Source organism: Schistocerca piceifrons, chromosome X (genome assembly GCF_021461385.2).
Source record: "Schistocerca piceifrons isolate TAMUIC-IGC-003096 chromosome X, iqSchPice1.1, whole genome shotgun sequence".
Classification (NCBI taxonomy): domain Eukaryota; kingdom Metazoa; phylum Arthropoda; class Insecta; order Orthoptera; family Acrididae; genus Schistocerca; species Schistocerca piceifrons.
The window spans coordinates 271,573,326-271,597,451 of NC_060149.1; the positions used below are offsets into that span (position 1 = coordinate 271,573,326).

General features: G+C 43.5%; 1 protein-coding gene across 1 annotated transcript in view; it reads right to left on the bottom strand.

Moving 5' to 3' along the window:
* LOC124722304 (ecdysone-induced protein 74EF-like) overlaps positions 1–24,126 on the bottom strand; it is a 237,050-nt gene that overhangs the window by 195,439 nt on the left and 17,485 nt on the right. The window contains exon 2 of the mRNA XM_047247486.1: positions 1,447–1,475. The gene's annotated coding sequence lies outside the window, so the exon portion shown is untranslated. The remainder of the gene's footprint in view (positions 1–1,446; positions 1,476–24,126) is intronic.

A 24,126-nucleotide genomic window follows, 5' to 3' on the forward strand; every position in this document is an offset into this window, starting at 1 on the left:
GTATTCCTTCTTATTGACGTCTTTTTCTTATATTTTGTGCAATACAGTTCGAAGGGGAACTCGATATAATAGGTTTTCTTGTACGGTTTAGCGCATGACTGGCCGTGACATAAAACGCAATTTCTTTTTTTGTTCCGCATTTAGCAACAAGCTCTATTTCCACCAAAACTCCAACTACCTTTCCATTGTACATATTCGAGAAATTAACTTCCCTCACGAAAGTAAACTTTCGCTAGATATCAAGACTTTCATCCACTACTGTTTGCAGAGTTGTATGATATTCCCTCGGCAACGCAAAAAAACAACATCCAAATTCGCCGCCTAATCAGTGAGGTATTCGATATATATCGTTCGCTTTGCACACGCAACATCGATACCCAAGCCTTCTTCCTTGAGAGTAATTAGATTAGCTAAGGGCTTTCTATTATAGACACTGGAGCAGTGAGATGTTTAACCCTGTCTTGCGGGTCGAAGACTAGCGGCCCTTATTTTGGCTGATTTGATAGTTTGACAGAACAGAGAATTAATCTGATCCCGTCAGTTACCGCTTCAAATTAAATCTACAGATCAGTAGGCGTCGATTCTGGCAGCGACCGCGAGTGTGATTTCGCACGACGCCATGGAAGCTCCGAGGCACGGAAGAAACGAACGTTTCACACTCTAAACAGAGCACTGTCCTACGAATACGCAAGATTTGGCCTTTTGTCACATATCCACATTCGTCTTATCCCAAAGCGATTTGCGTCGGATGCGGCAGTAGCAGTGCTGATTTCTGTAGTGTCGGAATGAATTGAACCGTCAAGCTCTTTGGCACGGCGAAATATGTTACGTGTCGCTGTTTAGACTGCACGAGTCTTATTACACATTTGTTTCCCCCAGAGTGTCATCATTGTTGGTATCTCCTGTTGCGTCGTTCTTGGACTGTTTCCTCGCGTCCGTCGCGAGTAGCACGCACATGCGAGCGCGTTCCGGACTCCCATTGTGTAACGCTTCCTGCGCAGCGGCGACGGCACGTAGCATGTATCGCGCTCCTGTCGAAAGACTCCAGCGAAACTGAATGAACCGATTTCCACTTTCATATGACGACAGAAACGCTACAAAATCTGCCACCAGTTCATCCAGCAAAATGCACCACACTGCGAACGATTTGAGGAACAGACACTTTTTCAAAACTTAATTTCTAACGTGCGGGTTCTCCAACTACTTTACAGAAGATTGTAGAGGTCGTATTATCGTTATTTTTTATTCAAAGACTGGAAAAAAATGCAGGCCTCGCGGGTAAGAAATACAAAATGGCAAGGAAAAGCAGAAAAAAGTAACTACGTATTACAGCAAAGCTTTCGTATAAAAAAGCGGGTAGAAGGGTCACGACTGCAAACAAAGGTAACCCCACCTGCTGGAGACAGCTGGCTCAGTCGACAACGCCAGACTACGACGGAAGCTTACCTGCACAAGTTTAGCTGCACGGCACCCGTCTGCAAGCAGAAAGAATTCTCGTTAACAACACGCTCTGGAATGCAAAACACACGTCGCTACTACACTTTGTGATGTAACATGTGCTCATTTGGCCAATGGGCGTGCTACAAAATCGGAACAGCAGACGTATCAAGATGTATCACGGTATTCACTGTTGTGTGTGTACGCTGCCAGCTCCAGGCGGAGTGTGTTGGGACAGACCCATCATAACACTGGCACACAATACTTTCACGTCTCATTTCCATAAATTATATCATTACACAGAGTTTTGCATCCTTATGTTTCCGAGGAAGGTACTAGCGATAGAGGAAACGCATGGCAAACGATGCTGAATCGCTCACACAATCAACGAAATTACATTTAATCCTGAATAATGATGCTCATCTATATGCAAGATTAGAATCTGCACAAAATTTGGATTAGTCAATGTTCAGAAAAATGTTTTTCAGGATAGCTGAGCGAAAGTCCTAGATGGTGGCTCTCGGTAAGGCATTCACAAATATAAAAGCAACAACTATAAATTGTTATAGTAGCCACTGTAACCAATTCTGAACTAAGAAAATAGAGTTAATTCATTACCTCTGTTTCTAAAATGAAATACTCTCACTGACTAGTACACGATTTCAGAAATTATTGAGTGTTTTAAAGTTCTTGTTCAAAATTGTTTGTTGGCTCCCACATAAATATAGTCGTATGCCACATCCCAACACAAATGTAATCGAAAGTATTTCAGTTATGAAATTTATTAGAAGTATTCTAATCTTCATCTGATGAGTCAGCAAGCGGTTCAACGCGTTTTGTCAGGCCCGAGAACTTCCCAGAAGTTTTTTCATAGAAGACCCGCTTTGAGTACTATCGAGAAACGGAATGTGCAAGTTCCTCTTGAATCCCCGACCTTGGCTACATAACACAGCGCGATATCTGTCCAGTACATGGAATGAACAAATGCTGAAAGAAGAAAATTAAACACAGAGATTACAACAGCTACTTTGTATGTAGTTATGTCACTTCCCTATAAGAACAAACACAAAAACAACTGCTAAGAGGCGGATCACATTTGACGGACTATACTGGACAAGGTCGTGTAACTGTCAACCTGCTCTAAGAGATAGTTACATGACGAACTAACACTTTACGTATAATCTAGAGGCGTTCTCCATACGTGCCAAGTTCTATCATAGTTGAAGGTTACACTGACCGCCTGAAAGAAAATTACAAGCTACTGGAAATTGGACCTTGATCTTTGGATTGCATGTTACTGAAAAACCAGAGCCATGTGGCGTCACATAACATCAAAAAATTGCCCTTGCTTTACTTTCCGTCTCAGCTAATCATTTAAGGAAATTTGAACCGTGAGTTAGTCGTCCTAGCGTCCAACTTCGACTACACAACGCTTCTTATGTTCTCGGCATGTTGTGCCGGAAACGTTTCTATGTTTTCTAAACATCTCTAATACAAAAATAGTCAAATGCAACAGAGTTCAGAGAAGAAACACTAAACAGCCTATACATGTCATTGCATATGCAATTTAAGTTCGATGGATCAAGTCAGCTCTGCGCATAATATTATCAGCTCTGCCATGATAATATTGATATATCGAGAAGCTGTACCAAGATGCTTCCCTATTTACCGATTCTGAACACCTGCATTAATCATTCCTTATTAAGTATTGATCCACATTATTTAGTTCTCTACACTTGTACTTTGTAGGAGAGTACCAGCACTACGTAGGTTTACATTATATTCGATGAAGTTAACGTCGCGGCAAAAAATATCCTGTAGTTCAAGAATAATTTTCTCAGGCAAGTTTATTGCGCAACTTTGAAAAATGCTTGTTCCATCACTGAAGGCATACGGTAAGTATGGTGCGAATCAGCTCATAGCAAGATGTTTACATCTAAAACAGCTGCAGTTGTTGTGATATGATATTAGGTGCGGTCCTCGGGAGTGCTAAATCAGATGTTTGTAATTGGCGATTTGTATATTTATAATTTACAAATGAAACGTATTTTCATAAACAATACCCCAATTGCCAGCAAGATCACAGCTTGTACAAAGTCAGTCAGAAGTTAACACGTTCACGTTCCCTCTGAAAGTCTGAAAAACCACAGCTTCCCTAATCAGAGCAAACTTTCGACCCTCCCGGTTACTCACGAAGTGACGAAAGTTTTACTGACTGACGTGGTGGCGGAAGGAAAACACCAACTTATGTTCATTTCAGAACAAAGCTAAATAGTAGTGCACGGGTTGGCTGCTGTGCATCGGCTACTTCTGGCTTCTCACTGGCAACCTGTGGACGCGCCCAGTAATCCGCAAAGCAAATAGTATTAACTAATCGTATTTGCTGGTGACATAACTTCGCATTTATAAGAAATCTGCAAGCGTCTTGCATACGTAACAGTCTTTACGCAACAGCAAGGTCAAATTTGCAACAGTCGCACATAGTTTGTGCGGAACTGTTTTCTGAAAAAAATAAAAAACAATCTTAGACTCTTTATGATGCAGAAAGCTTCAAAATTTATGCTTCTAAGGCTGTATTTCGACCCAAAGTTTCATCACGACGATTCGGTTTGCCTATTCACCATTTACACACTAGCTATGGTAGACAAGTCATACAAATAGTTTTGTATATGTGGATGATTTACAGAATGAAATTTCGAACTCTGAAGGAGAGGTTGTGGTAAAATGAAACTTTATAAAATATTTAAACTGTACCAGACTGCGTCTCAAACCCCGATTTTTGCACCTGCTGGGTATTTCTCTATTTATCAAGAAACAACAGTATATTTTACTCACGATCACGGACAGAAGCTCGTAACTCACCGAGTAAACAGTCCTCCAGTACATATACAGCCAAGAAAAGCTGTATCATTACAGGATTGCTCTCCCCCTTAGTTGCAGTGAAGGCTAAATCTGTGATCTGAACCTTCAGAAGTACGTTATTTATTCCTCTAATATGCTTATTTTTCGATCTTAACTCAATCTGAAAAGAAATGGCGATTTCCAGTGTGCATTAGAAACATAGAATTTCGAGACGTTTGTTAGAAACGCATCTCTGTGTCGGAACACCAAGCGAGATAGTGCTGTGGTTTAGCACTGGAGAAGCGCCATTCGAATTCCTGTTCGGACGCCCTGATCTGAGTTTCCCGCGGTTTACCTAAATCAATTGGGGCGAATGCTGGGATGGGTGTTTAAACAAATTTCAGGCTTGCCGCCGGTCGTCGTTTAATTCATCCCACAATATTTTGACTGGGCACGTGCCAGTCATCTTCAGGTGATCCATCGACGTGAAGATGACTGGCAGGTGTCCAGTCGAAATATCGTGAGGTGAATTAAACAACGACCGGCTGCAAGCACGAAATTTGTTTGAACATTCAATTCGACGGGAAAATTTTAAAATTCATGCTGTGATGGGTGTTATTTCTGTGTCTACAGCTGTAGCTATAGCCTATAACACTATGTAACAAGAAATTGTTTATGTAAACTTAACAACACTTTCTGATTAAAACTGAGCTGCTGAACACGTAAATAACAATAGTTTTGCTCAAGTAAAATTTTCTTTGTAAATACTTAAGATATTCTTGTTTTTAAAAAACCTAGAGTAGAAAATCATGCATCCATATACTTCGATAAATAATCACTAGACATCAACCAATTCCATGTTGGTTGGTAAATTTAGCTCCTTTTTTTTTGCTAGTACCGTATGTTAGCATTAGATAACATTCAAGTGCAGAATTATTTCATTGTTTTCTAAATTATTGTATGGAGATTTTAAGATAAATGGATTTCTTCTAGGGCATGACAAAATACTCATGCTTGCTCTGCCTTCGGGACAGCAGCGCAACATCCCAATTAGGAAAGAATGGCCTGTGAGGGAAGAGTTAATTCCAGGCACAGCCTCTTGTAGCCGGGGAAAAATTTTGTTATCCCTCTGCGTATTAAAGTGGGACTAATTAAACAGCTCATTAAAGGCTTGGCCAGAGCTTCTGCAGCTCTTCACTTTATAAGATAAGTGTTTCTCCAGATATCTGATACAAAAGTGAAAGGTGGAATATTTACCGCGCCCCAAATTCGGCTCATGTTACAATCAAAAGAACAGGAGGAAGCAATGAATCCAGAAGAATGTAATGCATGGGAGTCATTTAGAATGCTGATGCGTGGGTTTATAGGCAAGAAAAGAAGTAAAGTGAGACTTAAAGATTGATGCAAAAGGTCAATTGAAATGCGCTACTTATATTCACCTATTGATTTATTTAGACAGTATTTTCGAGATGTGATCGAATGACGTAGTGAAAGTTTAAATACAGACATTCGGTCTGTGGAGGGAAAAAAGAATACCAAAGATGGTGGGATACAGCTAAGATAGGGACTATGTTTGGATTCAGTACGTGAAACGAAAAGAGCACCGCACAAACTAAGAAGCCGTTGTGATGTTCGTTTTTCATTTAAATTCCCTCCAAAGTCACGAACATCCCTTTTGGAATGTTTGTTGTATATCATGAGAACAGCTACGCTCATAACTATTAGCTTTTTAATATGGTTCAAATGGCTCTGAGCACTATGGGACTTAACTTCTGTGGTCATCAGTCCCCTAGAACCTAGAACTACTTAAACCTTACTAACCTAAGGACATCACACACATCCATGCCCGAGGCAGGATTCGAACCTGCGACCGTAGCAGTCGCGCTGTTCCGGTCTGAGGCCTTAACCGCGAGACCACCGCGGCCGGCGCTTTTTAATATATTCGTGATGACTTGGTGTTGTGTGATGTCCTTAGGTTAGTTAGGTTTAAGTAGTTCTCAGTTCTAGGGGACTGATGACCATAGATGTTAAGTCCCATAGTGCTCAGAGCCATTTGAACCATTTTTAATATATTATTGTTGTTCGTTGAACACAGTAGTTACGTTAGTCTAGCGCCATTACAAGTGAATATTTTGAAATTACTCCTAAAATTAGAGAAAAATAGCTTTATATTCTTCATTAGCATGGAAAAGTCTAATATAAACAATAAAAGTTTACGATAAAGGTAAATTTGGTTAAACTTTGTTACCCTGTGCAATCAATGTGAAGCATAATTAAAAATAAAGTGTCGTCCACAGAGATTTAAGAAGAGTAACGTTGCACATTTTGCATCAATCTTGAACGGAGGGAATCAGAAAGAGACTGAAGGCAATGTGCCATCATTCATCGTTTCTGTAACGTTATGAGCAAGAGCAATGGGATGCATTCAAAAGTCAGAAAACTGATTAGGCAAATGGCCTTCTGTCACCTGCCGCCTATTTCAGCTTGCTTTTTGCTGTTGAAGTTTTCATCTGCTGCTTACAATTCGTTCTAAAATTTCTTATCGAAAATACTCGTCGAGATCTGCATTTCATGGAATCAGATAGTTCGATTACTAATTAACTTTGTAACCATTCCAGATGTGTACAAAAAAAGTCAGAAGCAGCACCCCGTGCTACCAGCAGAGGAACTGAGCACTAATAAGATAGGTTTTCTGCTAACTGAGAGCATACAGAAACGTACTTTGCTCTTCTACAGGACTATCTGCTCTAAATAGCACTGTTTTTATGTGGTCGTTCCACCCTACTGCTATCCGCATGGCATGTGAACTAAATGAGTCCGCGCAGCGTTCTCAGATGTCGTATAACCATTTTAATTATTTTCGTAGTCATTCCCAATACTTACAAGTTAACAGCAAAGAATTTATTAATAGCACACTGAGATGCGTGGAAAACTAGCTTTTGCTCAAAACGAAGTGCAAATTACAACTACTATACTCTTCCAGTGTTTAATAATGAGAGCACGTACCGAATTTCAACTAACATTAGACGTAATTTCTAACATTTTCTAAACTTTTTCTCGTGTATATGCTTAGCATGAAATGTTTAACACATTAAGTCATTTGTAAAGTAATCAGATGTTTGAAGCTGTTTTGTACACTGGAGTTCGATTTTTTAAGGAATCAGAGATGAAAGTTTACTGGTACTCACTAAAAAGGAAGTACAGTCTGTAACTGATATTTTAGCCGATACACAGGAAGCGCAACAAAAATGGCGAGTTTGCATGCAAGACGCCTCAGAATCAGCATCGCATTTGTAGGCATTAGAAACACAACACCGAAGATAAGCGGTATTGCATAAGTTGAAACCAGTTCCTATCAACAGTATTACCGCACAGGCGTAACTTGAGGTAATTTCTTGTAGTGTCTGTAGACGTAAAGTGCTATGAAGAGCAGGCGCCTTAACTAATAATGACACAGCGAAACAGTGGAGTGCCGGATAGAGAAATGAAATCGGTTCCTCCAGAGTAAGAATCTAGTTATTAAGTGCTGTATCTTCTCGTTTGTTGGGGATCTCTGAAAGGATGCTACGGAAAATAACCGCAAGGTTGTGGGCTCCAGAGTGCAGGCGATCTCTGACGTTCGTCTTTCATAGCAAGTTGCTACCAGATACGCTACGGAAACTACGGTAGTGATAAATTAGCACCGAATACTGTTGCTCTGACCTGTTGTCGGGGCAGGCTTGGAGTCCGTGTGTGCAGAATCTTAGACATGAGCGGTATTTAGCAATTAAATACTGGGGTCTGTAATAGCCAGTTTGCTTCGGTTGAGAGCATTTCCGATATCTGACTGCTCAGAATAAATTTGGTTTGTAATGTTCCGTTAATAATTTCGTCTGAATGATGTAGCAGTTACATTGAGACTAGACTTTGGCTGCGCTCAAAAAAAAAGCAATGTACGGTATCGAAGCGCGGAGCAGAAACGATTGAAACGATTTTCGTTCAAAAACTGATGCTTCACTGTGATATTCTACGTCCACCTAGTGAAACAGCTGTGCATGGCTACTGCGGTGCCATCATTCGTCACAATTGTTATCTTCAATCAGGATCGACCTAGCTCTTTCAGTGCGACACCTACAAACGATCTACACTCTCAGGAGGTATAGAAGTGCATGCAGCAATTACGAGCAAAGACAACAGATTCATTCGTTAGAAATGGAAATACCGTAAGATAGCTCTACTTATGATAACACTGTACGTAAATATATACCCAACATAGCACAGCTCCTTCTTCTGAGGTTTCCACTCTCGAAGAATTTTCTATTTAATTTTCTTCTAATTTGTGATTTGGATTTTCATCCAAACGGCCTGTTTCGAAATGCGACGACTGAATGCTAAGTATTCTACACATTACACCGTAATGTTTTTCGTCGGTACGCACCTATTACAGATTTGTTCGCCTTTGTAAAATTTGATCTTTAGCTACGTAAGACACACACACACACACAGTATTGCCACATTCAAAGCCCTCATCCATACCCAAAGCAGCCATTTGGTGTGAGACATCCTCATTCAGCGCGTTATGTTTTGAAAACACTTACAAATCCTCCGTCAACAGAGATACGTCCACTTCTGTAACTGAGTAGTCAGCGCAGATGACTGCCATGCGGAGGACCCGCGTTCGATTCCCGGTACTGCCAGGGATTCTTCCTTGGTGAGAGGACTCGAAAGGAGTGTGTACAGCCTCGAGATGGCAACTGGGGAACTACTTGACGAGTGGTAGCCGCTCCAGATCACGGAAACATAACTGCTAGAGAGCGGTGTGTTGACCCCCCCCCTTTCAGATCGCATCCAAAGACCCCATTGGCAGAAGATAACAAAGTAGTCGGTCGGTACCGATGGCCCGCCAGGGCCAGTGCACGGAATTTACGTTTACGTACGAGACACACTTTATTTGTCCTTTCCCAGGAAGAGTGAGCGTTGGGAGAACGTGGTTATTATGTTATCGGTATCCAACCGCCTACGATGAAAGTAGAACTTTCCTTTCTAAAGTTAATAGCATCTCGTCGACTGAATTTACTGGACACAGGGTACGAGACGCAGTAAAATGCACTTTCTCTTATCCGTAGCCCTTTTCCCACCTTGAAGGGAGGCTAACGAGACAGTGGTCTGGGTGTAGGGAAGTGAGGAGTGGGACGGGGGTGGGGGGGGGGGGGGGCAGGTTAGTCATGGTCTTTGGAGCAAGATTAAAATCTTTTCCCCTTTCCCGTACTCACCATTACACTGCAGTGTAAATCACCGTGTGTATCCAATCTACCCCTCAAGTCGATAGCGGAACCCGTAAACACTGTTACCTCAATTCATTTCTTAGAAAAACATTTAACTGAATCCAAGTAGTAAATTGATGACAATTTTAATAAAGGGATGTGGATAAGTGCAATAAAACCTTGACCTACGACTAGAGCTAAAAGAGGTGGCGTCTGGAAACCATATTTAAGTTTGTCGTGGTTTCCCTGAATCGTTTAAAACAACTGCCATAGTCGATTTCTTTCCCCCATTCCCGCGTGTGCTGTGTCTCAAATTACCTGTTCGTCAATGGGACATAAACTCCAATCTGCCATCTTTCCTTCTGAGACTAGAAAAATCGGACAATATCTGTATCATTCACAGAGTTTTAAAATCTCTTTAACAATACTGTATAAGTAACAATCAACTAGGGCTCCCAGCATCAGCTTTGACGGACTATCCTATTTTGCTATTAACACTCAAGGAAATTGCTAGACAGTAAAATTTTATGTTGCTGAGATTGTACATACAGGTGACACTCAAGTCACTGGAGATAGATATCAGGCTCATTTGGACAATGACTGATGGTTTTGCCAGTGGCCCTACTGAAGGAAAATCCCTACATGAGACAGTGGATACGAAAGCAGACAGATGGCGATGCCAGTATTATGTCAACCTCAGTAGACAAAGGACTGTTACGAGAAGAGGCGACACGAAAGCAAGTGACAGTATGTTAACTTGATTTCATGTTGGTGCCAGACTGGACTATGAGTGAATACGAAAGATTCAGAATGATCAGGTTAACTGTAGCCTTCGACACTACTTCGGCAACTCACAACCAGATTGTCACCTTTCAGTCTAACCTATACTTAGAGCCGCGTTACAGATCAGTCTGTCACCACAACCAACACTAAAAATATTTTGTCAGTGTTCTGTTCACTTTCTGTTTGTACTCGTGCAACGCCACATGCCAGAATATCATTACGTCACTGAACTAAGTTGACATTCGGTATCCAGGAAACGTGCCTGTCGTACCATAACATATGGGCTAGTACAGGTCCTGCTCCTAAGCTGATGAGGCTGGAATAGGGCCTTGCGCAGCGCCGAGTGGGCACTAGGATACAGCACGGAATGACCGTTAACTTATACCCATGGCCATAACACACCTCGCAGGTTGGTTTTAAATTGTGTTTTTGAAGTAGAGGTGTTGAAGAACCCTAGAGTTTACCCAACTGATGTAAGAAACGGTCTGAAGAGCTCACCAGAGATGCAGTACGAGATACCTATTCTCGGTCGGCTGCCGGGTTTCCACCCGCAACAGACAGAGCGAGGTGGTGCATTCGGCAGGACCACGGTTAAAATTCCAGTCACGCCATCCAGGTTTACGTTTTCCGTGATTTCCCTATTTCGTCCCAGGAAAATGCCCGAATTTGTGCTCCGTCTCTAATGACCGCGCTGTCGACAGGACATTAAAATCTAATCTTCCCTCCTTCCATATGCGACTGGCGCATTCCCCTCTTTCCTAAGCTAGTGATCGAAGTGATAAGCTGTATGAGCTGTAAGATAAATAAGTAACAGTGACGCCAACTGCGATGGCGATGAGGATGATGATTATGGTTTTAAAGAGACTAAAGATACTGTATATTGGTTAACAGTCTTTTATCCCCCCCCTCAGGACATATTCCCGCCACTCAGGACACCATGTGTCTTGTGTCTAGAATAAATTACGCAAGTGTGAGAATGATTTGTAAATAATTGCTTAGCGTGCCTCTAAAGGATCAATGTGGGTATCAGAACGGTATTTACCTAGCGGGATGTGAGAAACAGCCTAAATCGCACATCCAGGCTGGCTGGCTCGCTAGTCCTAGTCATCAATCCCCTGGGCGAATTCGCCGGCCGCGGTGGTCTAGCGGTTCTAGGCGCGCAGTCCGGAACCGCGCGACTGCTACGGTCGCAGGTTCGAATCCTGCCTCGGGCATGGATGTGTGTGATGTCCTTAGGTTAGTTAGGTTAAAGTAGTTCTAAGTTCTAGGAGACTGATGACCACAGTAGTTAAGTCCCATAGTGCTCAGAGCCATTTGAACCATTTTTTTTTTTTTTGGGCGAATTCGATGTGGGATAGGCTCGCCTCCCCGTGTCTCAGAAGCGACGCTTTAACGCGCTCGGCTATCTGGGCAGGTACCAAGTGTGAAACCAACGCCAAGACTCCGGTGGTGCTTAGGGTTTGTTATATGTATTTGCGACAAGAGAAATTGAAGCTTAACCTCTGAAAATTGGCATTATGTAGGGTGTAGGAGAACCGGGCGACGTTTGTTGCGTGCGATCAATCTAAGAGGGGCGTTCAATAGGTAATGCAACATTTTTTTCTAAAAGCAGGTTGGTTTTATTCAGGATTCCGATACACCATATTATTCCCTCCTCTTTTGGCTACAAAACCCCGTTTTTAAGCCGGCCGCGGTGGCCGAGCGGTTCTAGGCGCTGCAGTCCGGAACCGCGTGACTGCTACGGTCGCAGGTTCGAATCCTGCCTCGGGCATGGATGTATGTGATGTCGTTAGGTTAGTTAGGTTTCAGTAGTTCTAAGTTCTAGGGGACTGATGACGACCTCCGATGTGAAGTCCCATAGTGCTCAGAGCCATTTGAACCTGTTTTTAAACATAATCTACGTTCAATGTGACGGCTTTAACCACTTTACTGGGAGGTCCTGTGTATCCGCTTGTTACCGCTCTATTGGTCGATGTCGGAGCCAATATCTTGATGCATCAATAACCTCGCCACCATCTACGTACTGCTTGCCGCCGAGTGTATCCTTCATTGGACCAAGCAGTTGGAAATCGGAAGGTGCTAGATCCGGGCTGTATATTGGATGAGGAAAGACAGTCCAATGAACAATGAAGTTTTGTGAGCTCTTCTCGGGTGCGCAGACTCGTGCGAGGCCTTGCGCTGTCATGAAGAAGGAGAAGTTCCTTTTCATTTTTGTGGCGACGAACACGCTGAAGTCATTTCCTCAGTTTTTTGAGGGCAGCACATTGAAATTCAGAGTCGATCGTTGCACCAAGAGGGAGGCCATCAAATAGAATAACTCCTTCAGGATCCCAGTAGACCGTAGCCATGACTGTACCGGCTGACGGTACGGTTCAAAATGGCTCTGAGCACTATGGGACGTAACTGCTGTGGTCATCAGTCCCCTAGAACTTAGAACTACTTAAACCTAACTAACCTAAGGACATCGCACACATCCATGCCCGAGGCAGGATTCGAACCTGCGACCGTAGCGAGCGCGCGGTTCCAGACTGTAGCGCCTAGAACCGCTCGGCCACTCCGGCCAGCTGACGGTACGGCTTTGAACTTTTTCGACGGAGGATATGTGGTGTGGCGCGACTCCGTGCATTGCCGTTTTGTTTCCGTCGCCTGTGACGATGTTTGACAAAACATTGTCACTATCGTAACGTGCAATCAATTCCGCGCAGACGGTCCTTCATTTCTCTTTATGGTCTTCTGTTAGGCGGCGAGGAACCCAGTGGGCAGACACCTTTGAGTGGACGAGTGTGTCAACGCTACCAACAGAAACGTCCACTGGAGCAGCGAGGTTTTTGATTGTGATCAGTCGATTACCTCGAACGAGAGTGTCCTCACGTTCCAACACTGCAGGAGTCACAACTGTGTGCGCCGGCTCGCACGCTGGAGATCGAACAGGTCTGCGCGAACTTGTTGCGATGATGAAAGATGCCTCGTCCAACGACTCACCGTGCTTTTGTTCACTGTCTTCGATGCTCCGGTTTTCCGCCAAAAGAAACGCAGTGACAGTTGTCTGCTTGGAACGCACCTCTGTTACAGACGCCATTTTGAAGGATATGTATGTCGCCGCTACGTATCGAAACTACATAGGTCTAAAGCGGGAATATTACACGAGGCCCCACAACAAATTCCTAATTTTTTCAACCGAGAACGGCCGAGAAAAAAATGTGTCGCGTTACTTATCGAACGCCCCTCGTAACAGGTGCGCGGTGACCTGTTGATTTCACCGTCTCCGCAGCTTCTGGGCGACTTACGCTTCATTGAAAATAGAATTCTCTGTAAGGCACTCGTTTGCCCGGAGGACTGTTCTCGCATTTGGTGGTCTGCGCGAGCGCAGCTGCCGAGTCGGCCGGCGGCCTTGCCGCTGCGACAATCGCGAAGAGAAAACGCGACCTTGGCCTATTACTTGTAATCGCGGCCGAAGGCTGCCAGATGAATTTGAATACCGGCTACGGCTGTGGCTGGCGGTGACCGCTTGGACTCTCCTTCCGGCGCGAGGTCAGCCAATCGAACGCTGCGAGGCCGCTTCTTACGACTCCGGCTGCGTCGCGCCTTCCAACAAACAGTGAGCTGCGGCCGGCATACGCCCCTCCTCTCCCAACAGCGGGCGCCTCCGCTGGCATGTTTCTGGTCACCGGCCCAATAACGAGTTCGACGACCTTGGCCTAAGAGCCTCGGTAAACACCGAACATTCCCCTTATCTCTACCTTTCTGTGTTTCTCTCTCTGTCTCTCTAATTCTGAGGATTGTAAGGTTTTTTTTGTGTTCATCAGAGAGAAACAGAGATAGAAGAGATGTGACTAAAACTGGGAGCAACTGAGCGAAGATATCCAATTCACGTGTCAAATCACGTTGAAATGAGCCTGATTGGCATAATTTCTTACACTGTCAATGTAGTTGAATTGGCTGGATTTAGTATAAAACATTCTCGCTTCTCTCCCCATATCAAATTTAGATAATTTCTCGAGCCTTAGATGATTGCTACCATGCTGCCACGCCCCTGGCTCCACGTGTCACCTTCTTTACAAATCCACACTTTTCCCAGAGTAATTTCAACCGTTTTTCAGCTCCCAGACCAGGAAGTTCAAACGTGTGTGAAATCTTATGAGACTTAACTGCTAAGGTCATCAGTCCCTAAACTTACACACTACTTAAGCTAAATTATCCTATGGACAAACACACACATCCATGCCCAAGGGAGGACTCGAACCTCCGCCGGGACCAGCCGTCAGCTCCCAGACCAGGAAGTAATTGCTGAAATCTATCCATTCTATCAACTATAAGCTACTTTACCCCTTTCCATTTCTAATGAAGACTCCTTCCGCTCATTTTTTGCATTACTGCAACGCTTCATACCTTCTACCACATACGTCCCGTTTCTCGGCCCCTCTCAATACTCTTTCCACATCATTTTTTCATATTACTTACTCCTCTCTCCTACCCCATATACATCCAAATCCCTTACCTATAAAATATTGCCAGGAGCCGATAAAACCATCATTCTCACAAGATCCAAAACTACAAGTCGTCTACGTGTTTTTAATTGTTTTGTTCAGAACTGAAGAGTAGCAACATGGCTTCTGCATTCCTCCCGTACCTTGGGAATGTAAGTAGCAGGTAATTAAAAAAACGAACTTCCTCATGGGCAATCAACTTTCTCTCTTTTAGAGTTAGCCGGCCGAAGTGGCCGTGCGGTTGAAGGCGCTGCAGTCTGGAACCGCAAGACCGCTACGGTCGCAGGTTCGAATCCTGCTTCGGGCATGGATGTTTGTGATGTCCTTAGGTTAGTTAGGTTTAACTAGTTCTAAGTTCTAGGGGACTAATGACCTCAGCAGTTGAGTCCCATAGTGCTCAGAACCATTTGAACCATCTTTTAGAGTTGTAGCTTGCATATGATGGGAACTTGCCCAGAGTGGATTTATTAATACCGTAGTAGATCTGTGGCCTGAAAAAAGAACTTCGAGTCCCAAACAATTTAAGTCTTACTAGTGATGTGACGTTGCACAGAAAATTTCATATTCATATTTTCACGGTCAGAAATCTTTTACCTATCAATATATCTACATAAAATATGTTGCGAATAAAAGTCAGCGACAGTTACCGGAATTTGTAGTTTTTTAATTTTTTTTTGTGGTCATGAAGTATCGATCCTTGGTTTGGTATTGCTAAGATTGTTCTATTGCTAAGATCGTTCTACTTACGCATCAGTTCGTATTTTAAAAGTGTGTTGTTACTGAAAGTAAACAACACTTATTGAAATTTGTTGTTACTGAACCTTTTTGTTGTTGGCATAATGTAGCCCCCCCCCCCCCCTTGGTAGTACGTGTTATGGAAAATACGTTGGTATTGCTAGGGTTAATTACCGAACACAAGCTCGAGTTGCACGCGCAAGTAGAAGCAAATCAGCCGCGACATTTACGAAGGAACCGTAACGACACACGCTTGAAGTTCCTTAGGTAAGCTGCATTGGGATGGTCGGGCATGAGCTGGAATACTGATCCTCAAAAATACGACTTCAGTGCCTCAACGAGTACGAAACCGTTTATGTGGTCAGACGCCGTTCCCACTGTGACCTCGGCATTTTAATCTAAGCTAAAGTAAGTACGTAATTTTGACCCCTGTGTGTGACTCGTATGAATGCAGTTCTGTGACAAGTTTTCAGGATCAGCGATGGTTATTCCGAATCCCATTCATGTCTCGGTGACTTGATAGCAAGCTATCGCGTTACACATTTAGCCACAAGGGGGAGATCAGTAGGAAAGAGCTAGTGAATGTCAGAAACACATTTAGATATTCATTGTGAACTGTGGTAAGTATATGATTGGTTCAAACACGTCATGATGACGTCAAGAAGATTGCGAGAATTTACATATTGTTAAGATCTAGAAAGAGCTTTACTCGTGACCAACGATTACATGGTCAGTCGCAGTAACAGTTACCTTTCCCCTTTTCCCTGCCCTATGGTACGCATTTCTGTTCACAACTTATAGGCCTCTACATGTTAGTTTCTCCTTTGTCTAAGGTAGAATGCAGGAGGGGGCGTCTTCTGCTACTGTCGTCACAGTTTTCCTAAGCGCTTAAGCTTGAGATGGAAGACAGCGTTGTTACCTCTCGCAAAACATCTGCCCTTGGAGTAATATTTTTTGTTCAAGTTAAAGGGGATTGGAGTTAAGCGTCTCATCCACTGGAGCGTATTTGACATGAAACACTAGCTTTGATAGGAGAAAAGGAGGGAAGAAATTTGAGCTCTTTCTGCAAGGAACCGTGCCGAGATCCGCTTGAAGTGCTATAATGTGTTAGTTGTTATTGCAAATCTATGAAACACAGTTAAATGGAAGAAAGTGACTGTTTTATATTTTCTGTCACGAGCCTCGCCGACGAAAAAGTGCGTGCACAAGTAGTATTTCCTGGGCCGATCTGACGGGAGTCAACCTTTGCCTTGCAGCTCCACAAGCGTAGCTGCTAGGTCTCTCGTCCCGTCGTCTCTCTCTCTCTCTCTCTCTCTCTCTCTCTCTCTCTCTCTGTGTGTGTGTGTGTGTGTGTGTGTGTGTGTGTGTGTGTGTGTGTCTGTTACTGTCTCTCTAATTCACCCTCTCTCTGTCCCTCTCTCGCTCGCACACACACACACACATACACACACACACACACACACACACACACACACACACACATATATATATATATATATACACATTTTCCCAGAAGGATCTATTAAAAAACAAAAAAAGAAAAAAAAAGTTCAGATGGCTCTGAGCACTATAGGACTTAACGTCTGAGGTCATCAGTCCCCTAGAACTTAGAACTACTTAAACCTAACTAACCTGAGGACATCACACACATCCATGCCCGAGGCAGGATTCGAACCTGCGACCGTAGCGGTCGTGCGGTTCCAGACTGTAGCGCCATTAACCGCTCGGCCACTCCGGCCGGCTCGTCCAGTACTCATGCGTTCTAAAATTCACACCTAAACAGCTATGAGCACTTATTCATCTTCTCTTCTGTGGAACACATCTGCTCTACTGCAAGCTCTTTGCTATTACGAACGACCTGCAGAATGCGGTAAACAAATAAGGTCACATTCTCCTGCTACTGTCCATGGATACAGCATGTTATAAGAGCAGAACATACTATAGCCTTATGGAACCAGTCTGTGTTTTGATACGCTTGTGAACTGCTTTTCCACTGCAGTTTTATCTTTGCACTTACCAGCACAACGGAAGCCTGTTATTCCATACGGCGAATGGACACCATATTGAGCACCTCCTTTAGCGATGGCTTACAAGTGCAGATCATGTGTAACAGGAAACAGATTACATCAGGTGCTTTCCTGCTTTATAGTAACAGAATACGTGTTCTCAATTGTTTACCGCATCCTGTAGATCGTTCGTAACAGCAAAGAGCTTGCAGCACTTATTCAGTAGAAGAGATGTGTTTCACAGTAGCGAAGATGAACAAGTACTCATAGCTCTTGAGATATGCATGTTGGAGTCCATGTTTATTCGGAATTTTTTTTCTTGTTGTGGTCCATATTACCACCTCTCAAAACACGGAAAGCAAAGAACTTTCAGGAGGAGAGATGTGTTTACTGTAACCTCTTAGGGTACCCATTTAGAGCTCATTTTGTGTGTGTGTGTGTGTGTGTGTGTGTGTGTGTGTGTGTGTGAGAGAGAGAGAGAGAGAGAGAGAGAGAGAGAGAGAGAGAGAGAGAGAGAGAGACTTTTCTACTGAAAAGTAAGCTGTTGTTGAAAATAAGTAACTTAGTTCATTTCATTATATTTTGATAGTTTTTCCCATATACATAAATTTACAAACGATATCAGATTTCGGGTAGCACGGTGCTACATATAACCACCGTTGGCAGTACCCGTGAACTGAAGGTTGTTTGCTGCCTATGGCCTCGAGAGGAGGCACGACTGTGCAGTGAGAATAGCTCGCTAGTGCGTACGAACTTCACACAGTTCCACGACAACACCGCGGGCTGTTTGAAACAGCTGCGTAGCTCCAAGACGATAACAGATGACGAGGATGATCCGTGCAAAAATAGAGTCAACATCCTGTCTGATACGAATTCGCCTTTTTTCTCTATGCACCTGGCTCGTTCCATTCAGTGCTACCGACATTCGTTTGAGAGTTGTTGGTACGGAAGAACGAGCTGTGCTTTGGAAAGATTTGCACCATTGACTGAAAGATCAGCCAAACGGAGGGCTAAGGAAAAGTGGAAGACGCGAAAGTTACAAGCCTGGCTGCTTTGGAGTCGAACCAAAAGAACGTTTTCCAACGAGCACTGAGTCTGCAAGTCGTGCTGTTGTCAAAGTGCCTAGAAGGCAACAGCTAAAAATTTCATCTCATATACGCAGCATCCAAAGTGTTAAGTTTTTGTCTGCTTTGACAGACGACGCTGATTAGAACGTTGTCGACGACTGCAAATCCTTCTAGGCGATTTGCCACTTTCTTTTTACTGTACTTCCTGTTTCTTTTTTTTTCTTTTCTTTTTTGTAAATTTGGAAATTTCATGATTAGCCCACGTATAAACCGAGTGAGGTGTTGCGACAGTTAAGAAACTCGATTCTTTCTCGAGTGAAAAGGCTCTCAAATCAACTTGTGTCCATTCTGAAGTCGACGATAGTTCACAATCTAGAATGTCTGTCTCAAAACTACGCTAAGGCTGCTCTTCATTTTTGTAATTTAGAATTTATTTATAGAAGTTCTTTCGCTGTTTCTCACTTGATTCAGTCGTGTACAAAAGACCCGACTCTAAATAATTTTGCTTCAAACAAGAAGGTGAAAATTTCAGTTCCATTGCTATTGATTTGATATCTGTAGTCAGATTACGTAATATCGGACGATAGTAACTTCTCCCTGTTCTGATCAGTAACTATAGGTGACTGTAACTTGACACTGAAAAAAATATGTTTTGATTTCTTTCTTTATTTTTATTAAAGCTGATCCCACAGTTCATTTGTAAACGGTTCCACTTCAGCAAACCGTGCAACCTGAACAGCCCCTATCGAGCAGGTGGTAATGACTGCCAAGGTAACATATAATATTTACGCCATAACAAACTACTGAGGACTTCGAGCATTGCCGAAAAGGAATCCAGCGCTGTTCATGGGCAAGTCGCTAAGAGGTGCAAGGTCGCCTACTGAGCTGTGCCACTTTGTCCGTATAACAAGCTCAACACTGTTAAATGTTCCGGCAAGGTAAAGAGTACAAACTAGCCACGTCCACTTATAGTCTCTCACTCCGCATTTGTAGCCCTGACACTGTAAGTTTTACGTTTACTGTCGCTGGCGAGGCAGTCAGAGATGAATTTAATGAAATCTTTTGATACTGGCGTCATTGCTTGTAATACCGACCTGCGAGGATAGTCTCCCAGTATGCAACGGGTGGTCATATAAGGACGGGAACCGATTTCCGTTCGGTACAGCATAACAGAGGTAAGAGATTTCTAATCTATACTGCTATGCAAAGACAAAACATTGCTACCGAAAATCTCGAAAAGTTCTTGACCGATTTACTTACATTTTTTATATGATACTCTAGTAAACGTTTGGACGGTCATAGGCTATATATTTTAAATATATACTAGCTCAGGTTAGGAGAAACCTCGAAAAGTTGGCCGATTTACTTCAAATTTTTATAGAGAGGGGGGGGGGAGGGAGGAGCTGGAAAGAGAGAGGTGGAGGATACGATGGATAGAGAGAGAGGGAGGAGGTTACGGACAGAGAGTGGGGGAAGGAGCAGATGGGCAGAGAGAGAGGCGAGGAGGAGGTAAGGACGTATGTCAAATTCCAATACATATTTAGCAATCCCGAAGCAATGCCGGGGTCGCTTGAATAAAAGCAGTTAACATCGGAACTCAGTTTAGATGTATTCAAAGGTGCCTGAAAGGAAAGAGTAGCACATGTAAAGAGGAAACAGCTTTTGTAATATAGATGTGGGGTGAGAGTATAGCTATCGCGTTGCTCTCCATCGTCCGAGAGCGAGACCGTTGTGTGAGGCAGCAGCGCACGGATTTCGAGAGGAGGGCAGCCGACCTCCGTCCACTTTCACCGAGGTGGACAGCTCATGACCGTGGCCCACATGCGCGCACCTTGATAATTCCTACTTCCTGGGAGACCTTGCCTTCACGCACCGCAGCTAGCTCCAGATGCAGAGCCGAGACTCTGCAGGCCGAGATTTCAGCTAAACACACTAAATGCGTATTTTATCAACAGGATTGGGTCTGTCTTAGAGACCCCCCCCAGGTTAGCCGAGAGCGCTAATGCGCTTTCTGGACTCGGGTAGGTGCGCCGGCCCGGGATCGAGTCCACCAGGCGGATTAACGACGAGGACCGGTGTGTCGATCAACCTGGATGTGATTTTTAGGCGATTTTCCACATCCCACTAGGTGAATATCGGTCTGGTCCCCACGTCCCGCCTCAGTTACAAGACTCGCAAACATCTGAACATGTTCGCACTTTTCCATGAATTACACTAGACGCAGACAGCTGGGGTACACTAATTCCGTCCCAGGGGGTACGGGGTGGCGGCAGGAAGGGCATCTGGCCACCCATTAACATTAACCGTGCCAAATCCGTTCCCGACCATGCCGACCCTGCGAAACCGTGGGATAAAAGCACCAGTGAAAGAAGATTGGGTCTGCCTTAGAGCTAAAAAAATGGTGCGTCAGTTTTGCTTTTCAAGACATCTCGATTTTTAATTCGGCAAACGCCCTGCCCTTAGCTAATGAATAGTCTTTTGTGGTTTCGTGAATTTCGTTATATTTACGTCTATACAGTATAGAGCATATCTGAACGTCAGACGTGGAAATTTAAAGACAGCATTCTACTTCGTTGATTGCGTCTGCCATGTGAAAACTCGCCACAAAGATCAGTAGCAAGCTTCTGTATCAATCTGTACTGCAAGTCGACATCAGATATTAACTTGATAAAACTGGTCCATGTGTTACAGTACATATCGTGATGCACATCACACTTCGCCATTTATAAACGATGTCAAATCATGAATCGAATGGCATAAGCAAGTGACTTAATATGATAGCGGTGTGCTCCTGTCCGTGCGCGGCTCATTAATAGAAGTTCTGATCATTTCTGAACAGGGAGAAACTAATAAGCACAGCAGTATTTTACAGGATCCACGTGATATGAAGCAACTGGTCATGAACGAAATACATTAGTAACCAATATACATCAAATACTCTATTTACATTCTTGAGAAAGCTAGGCGCCTACATTTTCGGTAACTATTTTTAGATATCATGTATACAAAACTAACCCTCACCCGTAGACAAAGTCGCGAACACACGCCAGTGCGATAGCACTCGACTCGGAGGTAAGCCGGGTCAAATCATGGTGGTGGAAAATTTACACTGCCAGTATTTGGCCGGCAAGCGGAGAAGATATGGTGGTGGGGGGTTAAATTCCGTACCACTCCGCAGCGACTCGTGACACAGTTGAATGAGGACGTGAAGTTCAACGATCCCCTTCGTGCTATTCGCTATGTACCGGCACCGAGTTTCACCCTCTCCGTTCCCTTCATCCATAAAAACACAAATTCAGCACTATACAGTTACCCGCACGGCACAGAGGATACACTTGAAACTTCATCATGAGTGGGATAAAGGCAACTCCGTTGGGTTATTGCCTAGAACGGCGATGCAAGAGTCCTGAACAAATGGTTCAAATGGCTCTGAGCACTATGGGACTTAACTACAGTGGTCATCAGTCCCCTGGAACTTAGAACTACTTAAACCTAACTAACCTAAGGACATCACACACATCCATGCCCGAGGCAGGATTCGAACCTGCGACCGTAGCAGTCGCGTGGTTCCGGACTGCGCGCCTAGAACCGCTAGACCACCGCGGCCGGCTCAAGAGTCCTGAATCTGCTCCCCTAGACTCATTTACCTGAGTGTCGGACTACCCCGATACAAAACTAAGAAAGACCCATCACAAACGAAAGAAACTGTCTCCAAGCAACAAGCGATTCTGCTGTGAGAATAAAACGCGGCACGTGAAATAAAAACAACGTGAAACTTGTTTAAGTAGCACAGCTGAAGATGAAAATAACGGCAAATCATTTTTAACAGGTGCTGAAACTACGCAGAAAGATCGCAGTGTATTTTAAACATGTAGATAATTTCTTCCTTTACGCTTTTCCATCGCACAAATACAAGAACAAGTGTTATAGACTGGAATTAAGGGAGAGAAATTAGGATTTAACAACGAGGTCATTAGAGACGGAACACTAGCTCAGATCGGACAGAGCAAGCGTCGGTAAGGAAAGAAGAAGAATAAATCATATCCGCATCCGCCTTAGTCAAATTGAAGAAACTATGGAAACCCTCAACCAGGATGGCTGGCCGGTGATACGAATACCAGTCTTCATGAATGTACGTTCTGTTGGCTAACGACTCCGCCATCTCGCTCTGTTAATATATGGAACTCATAAAGCACTTTTCTGTAAAGGAAAGTGGCACTGCGTGGCATACACGTCAGCCACCTTAGCCTCTTCGTTGACAAAACGGGAAACTATAAGGCTCGTCTCTATAGTTTTATAACAAGTGTGTAGTTCTCTACAGCTCCAACCGTTGGTACTAGATGCGCATTGCTGAAGCTTCAACTGTACATGGCTCCGTATCTTCTCATATTTTTATACATTACACTCGTTTTCCTTATGCTTTTAATAAGTTGCTCGGGCTGACGTTGTAGTCTTTGTGACTAGCTGCAGCTCGAATTCGGCAAGGGGAACGTTTCTGGAAAATGTTGGCTCGGTTAAAGCCTGACGAACGTTTGCAAAATGTTAACGTGGTTAAAGCGCTCCTTCTCTAATCACAATTATTTTACGTAGTCCACCGTTACATTCCGCAATCCATTCACCTGCTGATAATCAGACACACTCTTCTTCGCTCCGTGACTTGGATTTTCTTTTGATTAACGACAATTTCAACTGTAGCAACTCTGACTAATCATATTATGGACCTCGACGCAGTACGATTTGTATCAGAATAAAGTAATAAATGTCTGATAACAGATTTCGAGCAGACAGGCTGTGTGTACTTCTTAATGCCAAGACCCCTTAGTAACTGCGCGAGTCAAGAAAAACAAAATACTAGAGTTCGGAGATTCATTAGAGAGCTTATGTAGCGCCCAAGGACTGCTCAGAAACGCTCTCATTAAGAGCCCGATCCCTTCAAGAGCGCGAGCGAGGGCTAGGAGGCAGGACTTCGGAAGTCCTACAAAAAATTTAACCCACGGCTAAAACACTTGGGATAAGAAAAACACTAGCCAACACCGTCACTACTCCTGAAATACTGTACTTAGATAAGTTCGTTATAATAATAATTAAAAAAATGTACGATCAGCCCCAAAGGAAGTCAAAAGAATGCAAAAAATCTGAAGGAAGTTCAACACGCTTTTCTCTTTTCATAAACATTAATGTGCTCTACTGAAGTGACCAGGAAATTCTTCTGCAGACTGTAGCAAAACACAAACGTAATATATTTACTATTTCCTGCGTATAACAGAAATGTTTGTCTTCCTAAAAAGGTATTAACAAGGTATGCGGTAATTCCCCAAGCAGGACCTGTTTACACAATACGTGGGATAGTATGGACTGGAATTCTACGGAATTTACTTTTTTAACAGTACAGAACCAATTCGAATCATGGCTGCTTTCGCTAAATACCTCAATTCCACAGTGCAAAATGTTATAGCCGTATTTAGTTCCTGCCTTTTACCAAGCAGTTAAGCATCGTTCTACGCACTGTCGAAAACGGTCAAATACT